Genomic DNA, 15,457 nt, shown 5'->3' on the forward strand with positions numbered 1-15,457 from the left:
CGCGCCCCCCGCTCCCAATCCATGCTGCAGTGTTCCTGGGTTTTCTGTCAGGGACGGCCTGCCTGCATCTTCCCACCTCCCAGCCCTCTCCTGCACGGGAAGGCCTAGCGCGCTCACCTCCACAGCTCGGGCCCTGCGAGATAACGGGTTTCACGCCACTGGCTCCGGCTCCCTGACGCCCTGAACCCACCTGCAGGCCTGGCTTTGCCGTGGGGCTGTGCTGGCCGTGTGTCTGGGCTGCCCCAACAGGGCTCCCAGCACAGCAGGACGAGGAGGCTGGGTGCCGTGGAGCCTGAGGTCTTCTCCGTGAACACCCAGACCCTGAGCCGGGCCCTCCTGAAGGAGGCAGCAAGAGAGAAAGAACCGCCACTGAGGACCAGAAGGGCCAAGGCGACAAGGAGGACCAATCACAAAAGCCCACGGAGTTATCTGAAAATAGATGCTAGGAGAATTGATGAAAGCCGCTCGGCAGAGAGCAGAGCCTGGAAGGAAACACAGGAAAATGTGACCAGAGCTTGTCTCTGCGTGGGAGAAAGGATGAATAATTTTTCCCTTATGTGCATTTTTCTGTATTTTCCAAATTGTCTATAGTGAGCATATGTTGCTTTCATGATCAGAAAAGGACTATATTACTGATATGATTATATTTATTATAAGTCAAATAGATATAATTCATTATGAGAATGAAATGAATTATTGTTAATAGTTATGAGATTAACATAAACAATCATCGTCGTGTATTGCCAGAAAAGTTATTAAGATGATAGCAGTTGTTCTCGTGTCTCCAGCACATCCCCCTTCAGAGAAACTTTCAAATAGAAAATGAAACTGGGCATCTCTGCTATGCAAATATTGGTGGCTGTTGTCATATTCCTGCAACAGCCCTTGACAGTGGGCTGGGCTGGGTGCTGTCCTCACTTTAAATCCGGGGAGCTGAGGCTTGGAGGAATAAAGGGAACAACCCCAAGACTTGAACAGAGCCCTTGGGTCACCCGTGTCTGTACTTTAGCTTCCAGGCCGTTTCCCTTGGGGATCCAATGTGTTTCCTGTTGTCCCCAATCTTTTAAATTTTTTCCATCATTAGAGTTAGTACCAGCAGCCAGGGTGGAACTGCAATTCATGAAGATTGCGTTGGCTTGCTTTAGAAGAATGGTATCTGTACGGGTCCCTTAACCACTCGAGGGGCACCATCGGGCTTGTGGGTCATGCTGGGAAGTGGCCCGGCTGCCTGTGACAGTTTCTCAGCCAGGCAGGGACTCTTCCACACGATGACATTGGAACTGAATGCCGCACTCCTCCTTGGAAGAAAAAATTGTGTATAGGACAAGGACTCAGGACATGGCTGTGGAAGAATCTCTGTGGTACCAGCCCAGCCTGGAAGAACTCTTAGGTCAGAAACACCCCTTTTCTGACCTTATTTTTGAAAAGTGGGCCATTTCCAGCCCCTAATAACGGAGGGGGACCAATCTCCAAATTCAATGTACTTGATCTTGAGAATCTTTCTTTAAAAGTGAGTTAAAAGGCAAACTAGCATGCTGCTGTCTACTCTAAAAGGCAAGTTCTAAATTTGGATTAAAAAAATTATACTCGAGCTTGAAAATCCAGTGGCTCTCAGATGCAAGTAAGATACACCACTCTTTGTGCTAAAATCATCTTAGGCAGTTTAAAATAAATCAAAACAAAACGATGTGAGCCGAGCATATGTCTCCCCTCCCATCCCTTGTTTTTTGAAGGCCGAGGGGGCCAGGCTGCCTAGCACAGACCGGTGCAGTCCGAGAGCCGCCTGGGCCCAGATCTCGGCAGTCAATGATTTTAACAGAGGGCCACGATGTCTCCTGGACCAAAGAGACCTAGGTCTTTTACTTTCCAAAGACGGCCTCGGATCTAGACAAGGACTAAATTATAAAATAAAACATTACAGAACATAATCAACAGGTAAGATTAATAAATTGAAGACATTTATTTCCTCTAAGAAAAATGTCTGGCACTTGGAATTTTTAAGCTGCAAGTAGATGTACACATTTTCAAAAGATCTTTCTTTTCCTTCGCTTCCTCACACTGGGCACAGCAAAACATCTCTGCCTTCTAAAATAAAAACACATGCCACTTTAATTTAGCAAAGAAAAGCCAGAATGCAGAATCTTTGCAGAGATTTTTTTTTTTTTAATTAAAAAGAGAGACTGACAACTTCATTTCATACCTTTTCAGGGGAAGTTACCCTCCTTCCCATGGGTCAATAATTTAACGTCAAATCGTGGCAAAACAGCGAATTCCATCTCTGAGGCTCTAGAAGCTCAATCTAGAAGGAGAGATTTTAATTGTAACCCCTAAACAGCAAACGCTGACATTTGTCTTGCTTTCAGATAGTCTCCAGACTGGGCTAGAACATGACTAATTTATTTTATCTTATCCATCTATCTAGGCACAGGATTAAAATATTTATATCAGTCTGTTCACTTTAAAATGTGCAGTTACAGACACCAGCTTCAGGGCCACTCCTTAATTTTTCACAGTTTTGGCTTTTCATTGTTTCCAGAAATGCACAGTCCTCGAATGGCGAATACTTGCAAATGCTGATAAGTGAGGAGCCTCTAACGAATATGAAAATCTCCTCTCTCAGGCTGCGTGGACGCTGCCCAGCCACGGTGACGGAGCTGTCCCCATGCCTGCTTCCCGAGACAGGCCCATGAAATCATGCAGGCTTGAGCCCGGCTTCTAGAAGGAGCATGCCTCTGGCCAGGGTGGCTGGTGGAAACCAGCCCTGGCCAAGGGAGCCCCGGCCAGGCTGCCAGGTAGCCAGCAGGCGGCAGGGGGTTAATGTGGGGAGCGGGCAGGGGTGGGGTGGGAAGCCAGCTGGGGAAATGGGGGCTGCAGGGCCCAGCCCGACCAGGCACAGACACAGGGGGCTCTGTCTGCTTGCCCGCTGCCCTGGCACTGTGACTAACCGCCCCACTATTGTGAGTCTGAAGTCAGCCCTTTGTGTCGTCCCCTGGCGTCTGGGAGCACAGCCGAAGAACCCTTTCCAGCAGCCCCCCTCATTCTGGAACCTGCAGCCCCAACATCCATTCTTTCAGCTCTCAGGGTTGCTGGGGGCCGATGAGCCCGTGGAAGTATCCCTTTTCCTGGCCAGGAAGGGCCACCAGCAAAAAAGAAGCAGAACACCAGTCTCCCCTACTCTGGGTGGGGAAGTGGGGGGTACAGGGGCCTGCTAAACCTACGTGCCCGCCACGATAGCTCCTCCTCACATGCAGCAAATGAGCCATTGAAATGGGGAGAGGCCAAATCGAGTATGGAAAAAATGGCAAAGTATCCCGTTCACAGTTTCATACAAGCAACGCACGGAAATAGGATTTTGGAAATTTATATTAGATTAAAATGAATTTAGTACTAAAGTGAATCTCACCTGCTTATTTTCACTTTCTGAAAATGTGGCTATTAGAAGATGTTAAATTACAGATGTGGCTTGCATTTGTGGCTCGCATTTGTGGCTTGCGTTGTTTTGTGTGAGCTCGTGGGTTTGGGGGTGCTGGGACCTTGAAGGCTGCTTTCTTCTAGGGAGACAATGGCACTCCCCACCCATCATTGTCAGGAACACGAGGCCCCTGCAGCCACAGTCTCCTGACCCTGGCCTTGCATTCCCGTTTTGAGAATTGGGACTTATACACGCAGGTGTCTAGGAATCCTTTGTCAAACACTGGCATGCACACGAGTATGCCTGCACACCCACATGCACATACATGGACACGCAGACACACACAGCCCTGGCTCCTGTCCACCGCAGGCTGGAGCAACCTGTCCCAGCTAGGCTTCGTGGACGTCAGATTCACAGGGCCCCCAGATGCCCCCAAACCCCCCCGGACCCAGACATCTGACCCTTTGTCCTGGGACAGACAGGACCAACCGAGGCCACACCTGCCTTTCATGGGCCGGGGCACTTTTGGCTTCCTGGTTCCCTTCCTCCATAAATACTAAAAATTCTATTTTATGACTGCATCAGACTAAAGACCAATAAAACCAGGTCGAATTCATTGTCATATATTCATTATTTTATAGTCATTTTTTCTTCTGATTTTAAAAGAGATTAAAATGAAAACATTTCGTGGGCCCTAAGCTCTGTGCCTCGTGGGCTCGTGGGCCCAGACTATCCCTCTGAGCTCCCATGCCGCTGAGTCTCACCCAGCGAGGAGCACAGGGGGCTTGCCTGCCGTTTGTCCAGTGACCAGATACCTTCTGAACTCATTCATTAAGTCCTGCCGTGAATATACAGTGTGTGAAGCCCTCACCAGATGCCAGAAAACATTCCACATTATTTTTAAAACAGAAATCAGTCAGGAGGAAGGCCTGGGATGCCAGTGTGGTTGAAGGCCCCAAGTCAGTGGGAACTAAGACCCCCACCTGGTACAGGGCTGGGGTCTCCAACCGGGGTCCTGGACACCATGTTTAACACCAAGAAGAGGCCAGCAAACAGGCGTGCTGCCCTGGGTAGTGACTGGTACTGTGAGGTGCAGCCTCCGAGGGCACCAGGCCCCTTCCGCCTCCCACCCTCCACCCCTGCTGCAGGTGCTGCGGGGCCCCCGGTTCTGGATGGAGTTGCAGAGGAGGCTGGGCTTTCCGGCGTCCCCCAGGACCGGCATGGGCTGCTCTGGCCTTTCCCTTCCCAGGGTGCCTCGGCGCCAGGCCTGGGCCCAAACCCTGCTCAGGAAGGACGGGCCGGTGCAGGAGATGGTTAAAATTCTGCATCCTTTTTGCATCCGCCTCCAGAGGAAGCGCTGCTTTCCCCCCCCCACGACACCCCCCTACCCCCCACCCCCCCTACCCCCCCCACCCCGCGAAGCAGGAGGAGGGGGGGAAAAAAGCTGAGAGCAGCAATTTGCAGGCCTTGGGATGTTTTTCTCCTTGACAGCCCCGGGCCCCGCCTTGCTCCGGCCCTTCCTCCGACTGTGCGGCTGGCCCTGTGGCCACGGCTCGGTGTCTGCCGCTTCTGCCCGGGCCCCTGCACACGCGTCCTCCCCTCGGCGGGGAGGCCGGCTGGGGGCAGGCAGGCAGCGATGCCCGCGTCGGCCACAGCTGCCTGGCACTGCCCTCCTTTGTGCCTGCCTCCTCTGCCAGCCTCCGCTCCAACCTCCCCCCCCTCCCCCCCACGAGGCCTGCTCCTGGGCCTGGCCTCAGGGCCCGTTGCCCACAGAGCGCCCACCCTGCGCCCCCCCGGGGTGCCCTCACCTTCTGGGCCCCTGGCTCCTGGCCTCGGGTCGTGCTGGTGCCCAGGTCGCCCGGCCCCGTCCTCCGTGCTCTGCGTTTGCCCCACCCTGCTGCCCGAGCTCGGCGGCGAGCCTGGCACGGTGCCAGGCTGCCTGGGAGCCCAGCCCGGGCAGGGCGAACTTTCCAGCGAGGGTGTGTATGGGGGGGAGCTGCGGGGTGAGGGTGGTGCCAGGGGAGGGAGAGGGCCCCAGGTGCCCGGCGGCCGGCCCCCAGCCCCCAGCCCCTGGCCGGCCTGCGGGGGCCTCCCCTGCCTCCCGTCTCCCGAGTCCCACAGAGGCGCAGACAACACGAGCGCTTGAGTCCCAGCAGCCATGTGCAGGAGCCGGCAAACAAACAAAAGCCCTTATTTATTTATTTAGTTCACACACCCAGATAAGGAGGCGCCTTTTGTGCACATAATTTCACACACATCAGAACGGAGGCGATGCCACGGTACTCCCCACAGCCCGAGAGCCCCGGACAGCCGCCCGGCCCTCATGAATAATTGCATCGCCTCGGCCTGGGCATTTCCATATTTAAATTGGGCAGCAGCGTATGATTAATTAAGAAGGAAAAAGGCAAAAAGGAAGAAAAGCAGTGGGGGTGGGGAGCTGGACACTCTGGGCAGCGCAATGTGCCAAGGTGCCCGCGGCAGCTTAACTCCTCCCATGCCAGGCCCCAGCAGGAGGCCACAGCAGGGGCTGGGAGGGGAGGCTCCCGAGACCCTCAGCCTGGAGGGTGGCATGCCCTTGCCTGCCGTCCTGTGTCGAGTGCCACCCCAGCCTCACATGTTGCCCGGGGAAGGTTCTCTTCCTCCTGTTCGTATTCTGGGCAGCTCACCATTGCTCAGGTCAAAATGTGCCATGTCAGTGCTGGGGAAAGAGACACACCGAGGCCCCCCAGTGGGGCACTTCCAGCAGGAACTGACCTGTCTTTTGCCCTGCACAGCTTCACCCCACACCCCTGCCACATGCAAGCTGCAACGCTGCCCTGCCTAGGGAGGCTCTGCGGCCCCTCCGCGCTCTCACAAGCCTCCTACTCCAAAGGGCTGCTCCTTGGCTCTTCTGGCCCTGAAAGCAGCCGGCCTGTTCTGGGAATGGGGCAGGAAGGCCTGCTGCCCTCCTAGAAAGATTTTTGGCTAAGTGAGTGCCAGGAAGGACTATATTCCTAAGGCAGGACGTGGCCCTGGATTTAGAGTCTGGCCATCACCAAGGTTTGGCCTTATCCTTTGCCAATTGTGTGGCCTGAGGCAGGTTATCTGGCCTCTCTGGGCCTCAGTCTGCCTGGTTGCAAAATGGGAATGATATGAATGCCCACTATTCCTGCCTCGTGGGGTCCAGGCGAGCAAGAGCGGCTCCTGGTTGGCAGGGAGCCTGCCCGAGTTCCCAGACCCGTTGTCCTTGTGGTGGGCTGAGGTCTGAGCCAGAACAAGTCCAGACAGACCCAGGACCATGCAGCCCTGCCCCTGCTGAGGCCCCAGGACACTGGTCAGAAATTTGCTGAGAAAATAATCTGAATTCTTGTGGCCAAGAGCGTTCTAGGGCCACCAGGCCTGGCTTCGTTGTGGGGGGCCCATCTGCCCTTGAGCGTATGCAGGGGTGTGTGGAGTGGGAGGGCTCTGGGGCAGGACCAGCTGCCCAGCAAGAGCCTCCTAGGGGTCCTGTGGGGTCTGGGCAGCATTATTACCACCCCCCACTTTACAGCTGGGGGAACTCAGGCATAGAGAGTTCAGGAGCATACCTGAGATCACGCCAAAGTGGGGGCTCTGGGATTTAAACTCAGAGCACCCCAAATCCCGTCCCAAGGCTTTGCTTTTCTTTTTTTGAGATGGGGTCTTGCTCTGTTGCCCCTGCTGGAGTACAGTGGCGTGATCACCGCTCACTGCAGCCTCAACCTCCCAGGCTCAAGTTATCCTCCTGCCTCAGCCACCCAAGTAGCTGGGACTACAGGCATGTGCCACCGTGCCCAGCTAATTTCCTTTTTTAACCTTTGTTGCTCAGGTTGGTCTCAAACTCCTGGGCTCATGCAATCTTCCTGCCTCGGCCTCCCAATGTGCTGGAATTACAGGTATGAGCTACCGCGCTCAACCGAAACCCAGGGCTCTTAACCACCCTGCTATGCACTGTGCTGGCCCCCGGTCAAGGGAGAGAATTCACGTCAGGCAAAAATGTTTTACAGAGAGGCAGCTAAGTCTTTTCCACAATGGATGACACAGTCCCCCTCACAAACCACCCCACAGATCCAACCCCAAGGAACTCTGCTTCTACGTGTGCCTGTGGGGCAAGGGATGCAAAGCACCAGGCGATGGAGCTCAGAGGATGGCACTCTTCCAGAGAGCTGTGTGTCTCTGGGAAAACTAACACACCTCTCTGAGCCTGTTGCTACAGCTTTACCACCAGCAATGTGACTGCAAGCCTTCTCAGCTGCCTGTCAGCAGGTGCACAGGCCTGTGCACAGGGCTCTGCAGAGACCACGCCGACATCGCTGCACACCCACCCTCCTGCTCATGGGACAGACCATTCACACCCGCTTTTCCACCAGCCACAGGCTTGTTGGAAGGAGCAGACTTTTCTCCACGGACAAGCCACTGCCCCTTTGAGGGCCTCAGCTTCCTTACCCTATGAGATGAGGAAACAAATCTTCACTTCCCACGGGACTTGGGGGATGAAAAGGTAACCTCCATAAAGCAGCCCCTGGTTTGGGGAAGCCACCCCATAGATGACATTCCCCTCCCCCCCGCCCTCCCCCAGGCCCAGAGCTCTACAGAGTCCTCAAGCTGGTGTCCCTCCAGGCTAAAACGCTTCCACCCCCTGGGCAGTGCATTACAGGGTGGTGGGGAAGGGGGCCATCGGTGGAAGACAACACAGGGCCAGGCCTGGGGTCCTGGGCAAGACCTCTGTGACCTCAGTTTCCCCAGATCCCTCCAGGTGTGACCTTGTAGATGGCCTCTATTCTGGATTCACAGCTGCTGAGGGGGAGGAAGAGGACACTGAAGGCATTCCTTCAGTCCCCTGGGGAGGTTCAGATGCTCAGACTCCCTGATACCACCTTTGCTGGGCAGAATAATGTCTGCAAGATGTCCAAGCCCTAATCCCTGGAGCCTGGGAAAGTGCTACCTCACAGACCAAAGGGACTTTGCAGGTGTGTGACTGAGTTAAAGATCTGCAGTGGGAGGGTAGCCTGGATTAGCCACGTGCGCCCAAAAGCAGAGACTCCTTCCCAGCTGTGGTCAGAGACAGAACGAGGGGACGCTGCTGGCTTTAAAGATGGAAGAAGGGACGAGGAGCGAAGGAGTGCAAGTGCCACCAGAGGCCAGAAAAGGCAAGGGATGGATTTTTCCCCTGGAGTTCCAGGAGGAACCAGCCCTGCCAACACCTGGATTTTAGTCCTGGGACCCCACCTCAGACGTCTGACCCCCTTGACTGTAAGGTAACAAATGTGCGTTGCTTAAGCCACTAAGTCAGCCGTAAGTTGTTACATGGCTGCCACAGGAAACTAACAGGCCCTCCCCTCTGGCCCCGACATGCCCGGCTGCCTGTGAAGGGGAAGAAGGATGGCACAAGGCACGGCCCTCATAGATGTGTTCACACACCTTGCTCCCCTACTGGGCTGGCCCTGGGGCTGCAGACCTGATCCCTGTTCTCAGGAGCCTTCACCAGCTGAGAGACACCCGCAGAGCCTCCCCTCCATTGGGGAAGCTCAAACCTTCCCTCCGGCTGCTGCTGCCCCATCCTCTCCTTTTCCTCCTGCTGCTGTTTGTTGAGTGCTCCCTGTGAGTAGGCACCAAGCTAGTGTCCTCCTCCCAACCCTGGCTTGATAGGCTCAGTGGTCAGGCCACCTGAGCAGCCACACTGTGGACCCCCGAATCCTGCCCATGGTTTGGCAGGACAAAGGGTCTTTTCTGCTTCAGAGTCACAAATGTGCCCTCCTCACAATAAGGGCAGCATGGAGGTCCCTGGGCCAGTGCCTCAGCCCATTGAGCCTGGGGTCCTTGTCTGTACAGGGGGATGAAGGTAGCACCTCACAGATGGCGATAAACCCAGCCAGTGCAGGGCAGGCAGTCAGCGCTCCAGACTCGCTTCAAGGTAACCTCCATAACCTCTTTGCCTGTGCTGCCAATCAAGTCAGCTGTGGGAAGAGTCAGGTTTTTCTCTTGAAAGTCAGGGCCGAGCACGGTGGCTCATGCCTGTAATCCCAGCACTTTGGGAGGCTGAGGTGAGTAGATCACAAGGTCAGGAGATGGAGACCATCCTGGCTAACACACAGTGAAACCCTGTCTCTACTAAAAATACAAAAAATTAGCCAGGCATGGTGGCACGTGCCTGTAGTCCCAGCTACTTGGGAGGCTGAGGCAGGAGAATCACTTGAACCTGGGAGGCAGAGGTTGCAGTGAGCCGAGATCACGCCACTGCACTCCAGCCCTGGACGACAGTGAGACTCTATCTCAAAAAAAAAAAAAAGAAAGAAAGTCAGATACGATGCTGGGGCTGTGGTGTGGGACGGTCACTGCACGAGCCATGGGGCCTGATGTACTTGGGCAAGGGAGTTTTTCAGAGACCACCCCAAGAGTCTTCTGGAGCCAAAATGTCACCCCTAATGACTTAACTTGGAGCCCCACCACTAAAGCATGGTTTCATCCTGCTAGGAAGTAATCAGAAAAGTGCAGACAAATGTTCCTGGAAGTGTTGCCTATAATGCGGAAAACTGGAAATAATTGGGAAGAACCCAAGTGCCTGATAGTAAGGGGTTAGTTAAGGGCCTCTGTCCAGTGGAATATGCTAAATAGTCATCAAAGTTCATTTGCAGGACAGTATCTTCTGATTTAGGAAAATATTGTGATAAAATATTAATGAAACAGGCAGAAGATAAAATGAGACACCTAATAAGATGCTAATTTTGCTTAAAATATGTTTTGACAGACTAGGTGCGGTGGCTCACATCTGTAATCCCAGCACTGCGGAAAGCTGAGGTGGGTGGATCACCTGAGGTCAGGAGCTCGAGACCAGCCTGGCCAACATAGTAAAACCCCATCTCTACTAAAAATACAAAAATTAGCTGGGCGTGGTGGTGGGTGCCTGTAGTCCCAGCCACTTGGGAGGCTGAGCCAGGAGAATCGCCTGGAGCCAAGAGAATCGCTTGAACCCAGGAAGCAGAGGTTGCAGTGAGCCGAGACTGCACCACTGCACTCCAGTCTGGTCGACAGAACGAGACTCCATCTCGAAAAAAAAAAAAAAAAAACAGTTTTGACAGAAGCTAGGTGAGGCCTTCCCAGTGGCTATCTCTGAGTATGGTTTCATAGGTGATTGAAAAATGTTTTTCTTTTGTGAGGACTCAAAGTGTTCTAAAATTAGCATGGAACATCAATGATGGCATTAAAGAAAAAAAAAAGAATGGCAAAGACGAGGAGTTGTACTCCTTCACTAAAGCTGCCTTTGGTCCCTCCCTGGGCCTCAGCATGCCACACGAACACGTGTGAGGGGCAGGGCTGGCTTTGTGGGTTTGTGACCCATACCACCACACAGGGCCCTGAGCTTAGGAAGGCCCTGCATTCGGAAGGGCCCCAAGCTCATTTTAATTCATACCATCGTCACCATCTTGTAATTCTCAGGCATTTTCAAACCAGGGGGCCACATTTTCTTCTTACCCTGGGCCCTGCAAACTCTATAGCCCATCCTGGCGAGGAACTCTGGGCCTCCGAACACCTTGACTTTTTTCTCCAGTTTCCTGAATGCAGCAGCCAGCTTTCTGGAGTAGGTTTATTTCCCATGCAGTGGCTCCTTATATTTTGTCCAGGTTTTCCAAAATCAGGGGCCCAAGGACACCAACCTCAGAAAATCAAAGCATATATTGGCTGTCCCCCGGGACAGTGGCTGCCTTGTTAGGAGGTGGGTGGGGTCACCAGCACAGCCCTGGCATTGCTAAACGGGCTGTCAGCAAAAAGAGGAAACAGGGCTGTGTTCTGGAAAAACATGCATGAGCATTTGCAGTGCTTTTTCTGGAGACTGAAATCTTTCTGTACACCTCACCAAATTTTCAGAAGTTTCTTATGAGGTATGTGTTTTCTCCAGTAAAACCAGGTGCCTCTGACTCAGGGCCACTGCCTATGGACCTGTCCTACATCTCTTTCTACCAGTTAAGGCTCAAGGATGCCTAGGTGACTCTGTCCTACAGCTTCTGCAGCCACACTGCCAGATAGGTGGTGAGCTGCCTATCTCTGGAGGCATTCAACAAAGGCTGCACAGGAAACACCTTCTCTGGCATTAGCCTAGAGAAACTCACCTGAGGGAGTCACTGCACAGGGCGTCTGGCAGTTTTTAAGGCAGGACCTTGTTGTCTTATCTGTCTGTGCCCAGTACTCCATACAGGAGTATAGGTGTGGGGGAGGTGTTCAGTGACTGTTTCCTTTAGGGTACGGAAACAAGTGCCAGAAGGTGGTGAGGTAAGCGATGCAAAGTTGACATGAGATGCAGGAGAGAAATTCCTGAGCTGCCCAGAAGCAGGTGATGTGTGAGAGAAGCCAGCAGCCACGGGCCCCTGGAGCAGCAGCCACTGATACTGAGTGCCTGCTGTGTGCTAGCAGAGTGATCTATGTTCACAGGGATTGTCACCGTTCTGCCAACAACGCAACTGAGACAGAACTCTTGTTTGTTTGTTTGTTTTGTTTGTTTGTTTGTTTTTTGAGACAGTCTCGCTCTGTCACCCAGGCTGGAGTGCAGTGGCGCAATCTCGGCTCACTGCAACCTCTGCCTCCCAGATTCAAGCGATTCTCCTGCCTCAGCCTCCTGAGTAGCTGGGACTATAGCTGTGTGCCACCACACCTAGCTAATTTTTGTATTTTTAGTAGAGACGGGGTTTCATCATGTTGGCCAGGCTGGTCTCGAACTCCTGACATCATGATCTGTCTGCCTCGGCCTCCCAAAGTGCTGGGATTACAGGTGTGAGCTACCGCACCTGGCTGGCAGAACTCTTATTTTTCTTTTTCTTTTTCTTTTTTTTTTTTGAGACGGAGTCTTGCTCTGTCGCCCAGGCTGGAGTGCAGTGACGCAATCTCGGCTCACTGAAAGCTCCGTCTCCCAGGTTCACGCCATTCTCCTGCCTCAGCCTCCCGAGTAGCTGGGACTACAGGCACCCGCCACCACACCCGGCTAATTTTTTGTATTTTTAGTAGAGATGGGGTTTCACCGTCTTAGCCAGGATGGTCTCGATCTCCTGACCTCGTGATCCGCCTGCCTCGGCCTCCCAAAGTGCTGGGATTACAGGCGTGAGCCACCGCGCCCGGCCCCAGAACTCTTATTAAGCCCCTTTTATGAGTGAGGAAACTGAGGCCCAGAGAGGTGAGGTTACCCAGCTAGAATGAGGTAGAGCTGGCAGGCGAAGGCAGGCCTGCCTCAATGCAGAACTCCCTATAAGCCCAGGATTTTCGGCATGCTGCGGCTCTACTGCCTGGGACATGAAGAAAGTTCAAGTTCAGGTTCACTTTCTGCATCCTGTCTTTCCCTCATTATACCCTGAGGGGGTATAGAAGCTCCCCCAGAGGGTTTGGGGATGGGGCAGGTCAGGTTCCTCATTTTAGGGAGATTTTAACTTTAAATGGGCTCAAGCAAGTGTTAGTTACCTGGAGAGTTCATGCCTGTGGAGGCCGACCCTCCCCGTGGTGCTGGGTCCATGAGATACAGACTCTCCTGCCTCCCTGCTCCCCAGATCCATGGGGCCTCCTGCTCAGATCTTGGGCTGGGGCCAGGGTCACTAAGAAATCTGCTTCCTTTGAACACTAACCAGTTCAGGCATACACAGGAGTTGCAGCCTCAGGGTGGGGGCATGGGTTGGGTTCAACCTGAGAGTGTTTCCTCTGTCCTGCGATGTGCTCAAATTTTGGACATTTCATGTACAAATCTGGATTTCTTCTGAAGTCAGAAGCTCTGACAGCCCCAGCCCTTATCCTCATGGCAGCAACAGGCTGCAGCCGACCGGGCACTCCGTCCCCTGCCGTCACTGCAAACACCCTCTGTGCCCCAACTGATGCCTGTAGGCTGCCCTGTGACAGCCCTGCCAGAGAGTCCAGGGACATGGTGGGGTGACCCACTCAGATTCTGACTGGCCAGCCCTCTCGGCTTGGGTGCTCCCCTGAGGAGGACTTTGGGAGCATAGGCACCCAGCGATGGAGGCAAGTTAGCAATGGTCTCTGGAAGGCTGGGGACCTGGCCACCGCTGGGAGCAAGACCTGACAGGTGGTCCCTGCTGTGGTTGGGGGCACCTGATCAAACTGGGAGGCTTGTGGAGGCCCAGGCCCAGGACAGGTCTGTGAGTTTCCAGGGCTTTTCCACCGCCCACCGGTGGGGTAGGTTTCTACCCCAGGAGTGCCCCCCAGGGATCAGACCAGGCACAGGGACAGAAGCCTTGTCTCAGGCAGATAGAGGGGCCTGCAGAGAAGCTAGCTGGAGGTATGGGCTGGGCGTGTTGCAGGCGGGAATAGGGGAGGCAGCAGGGTCCCTCACCTGCTCCCCAAGGAAGAGGCCCTGCAAGGCCCCAGCTTCTCCTCCTCCTCAGGCCCTGTCCATGGCTGTCCTGTGACCCAGCACCTGCCAGGCTCACTTGGCACTGTGGTTGCCCCAAGCAGAGCCGACAGGACAGTTGGTGGCCAGGGAGTCTTGCTCAGGAGGGTCACCCAGGACGGCCAAGGGAAGTCACTCAGGATGGTGCGGGGGTGCGGGGGGATCAGCAGCAACTTCCACCTGAGCCTCAGGACCCGAGCATTGCAGCGGCTAGGGGCTTGCCTGCTTGTGCTGTCGGGGGTCCCTCATCCCACAGGCCCTCACTTCCTGTGCTGCCCCTGGGCAGCCTGGCCTCGGAGGGTCAACACCTGAGGGCCCGAGGGGCATCCATGCCCCCTCCTCCTTCCCTCCAGCCAAAGGTGGAGGGCAAAGCGCAGGGAAGAAAACACCAGGAGAAAACCAGAGAGCTCTCCGTTCCCTTTTAAGAGCTCTGATGGCCGCAGCCCAGAGCCCGTGGGGAGGGAGAATGTCGGGAAAGATTCCCTTCCGAACTTTGAGAGTCTTTGTTTGGGAGGCTGGGGGCTGACTTCGCCGGGCCGGGCCGCTGGCTGAGCCGTGCCCTCCGGTGCAGCGGCCGAGGAACCCTGGCGTCCGCCACCCCGGGACACGCCCTCGCAGTCGAGCCCGGACCCCGACCCGGACCCCAGCGCCGCCGGGCGAGGGCGGGAGGGGTAGCGCTTACCAGATGGTCCCGAGCGCGCCGCGGTCCAGGCGGGCACAGCGCAGGGTCAAGTTCACGTCCGGCCCGCGGGCTGCCCGAGGTCCCCGGGCGCGGCTGGGGCAGCGGGAGGCGCGGGAGGCCGAGGTCCTGGGTGGCCGCCGCGGCCGCCCCCGAGGCGCTGCTGTCACCGCGGCCGCGCCCCCCAACTTTCTGCACAGTCGCGGAGCTGGAAGTTTCCGGGCTTCGCGGACACGCTGGGCTGGGTTTCAGCCGCGGCTCTGAGGTTGGCAACAAAGAGGGAAAGAAGGAGGAAAAGCAGGCCGGGGAGGGGAGGAAGAGAACCGCGCGGAGGCCGCGGCGCCGAGAGCCCCAGAACTTCCAATTCTACCCAGAAGCTTTTTTCGTTGTGTTTTTCTCTTAAGAGGTAAACAAGCAAGTTGCACGCCCCAGTCCTGCTGGGGCCTTCGCCAGCCAGTGCTCTGGGCTCATCTCCCGGCGCCTCCTCGAGGCACCTGAGGGTTTTAAGCCCACTGCCAAGTGTTTTGGACACAGGCTTTTTTGCGGGGTGGTGAGGGTGGGCACAAGATGCTTCCTAAAAGGTTGTTGGCACGCAGACCATGGCCCCAGTGACGGAGCGGCAGGCAGGGGCTTGGAGGAACACGCTGTCTTTGTCTCGACCCCAAAGCACCCGGCCGTGGGTCACCCGTGATCCCTGGAGTGGAGGGACTGTTGTGACCCCTGGTGCTCCAGGAGAAGGGGTTCCATGCTGGGTCCCACGGTGCCCAGGCCCACGGTGCCCTCAGCCCGCAGTTCTCCACCTTGCGGGATGATTTGCTGGCCCAGCCCAGCTCCCCGGCACCACCATTTTCTGCCCTCTTTTCCCTGCCTGGCTTCAAACCCTCCCAGGCCAGGGTCCTGAGGAGACATCTGGGCTGGGGGAGGCAACTGAGTGGCCCCAGGCCTGGGAATCTGCAAAAGTGGCCAAGCCACATCTCTCGAGACTGCA

General features: G+C 55.3%; 1 long non-coding RNA gene across 1 annotated transcript; it reads right to left on the reverse strand.

The window, feature by feature from the left end:
- Nucleotides 1-629: 629 nt before the first annotated feature.
- LOC115835933 lies at nt 630-5,856 on the reverse strand. Its single transcript, XR_004030900.1, has 3 exons — nt 5,221-5,856; nt 2,201-2,299; nt 630-2,085 (listed from the first exon to the last, which is right to left on the reverse strand). It is a non-coding gene; the product is annotated as an uncharacterized LOC115835933 (long non-coding RNA).
- Between the last annotated feature and the right edge of the window lie 9,601 nt (nt 5,857-15,457).

Source organism: Nomascus leucogenys, chromosome 7b (assembly GCF_006542625.1).
Source record: "Nomascus leucogenys isolate Asia chromosome 7b, Asia_NLE_v1, whole genome shotgun sequence".
Lineage (NCBI taxonomy): Eukaryota > Metazoa > Chordata > Mammalia > Primates > Hylobatidae > Nomascus > Nomascus leucogenys.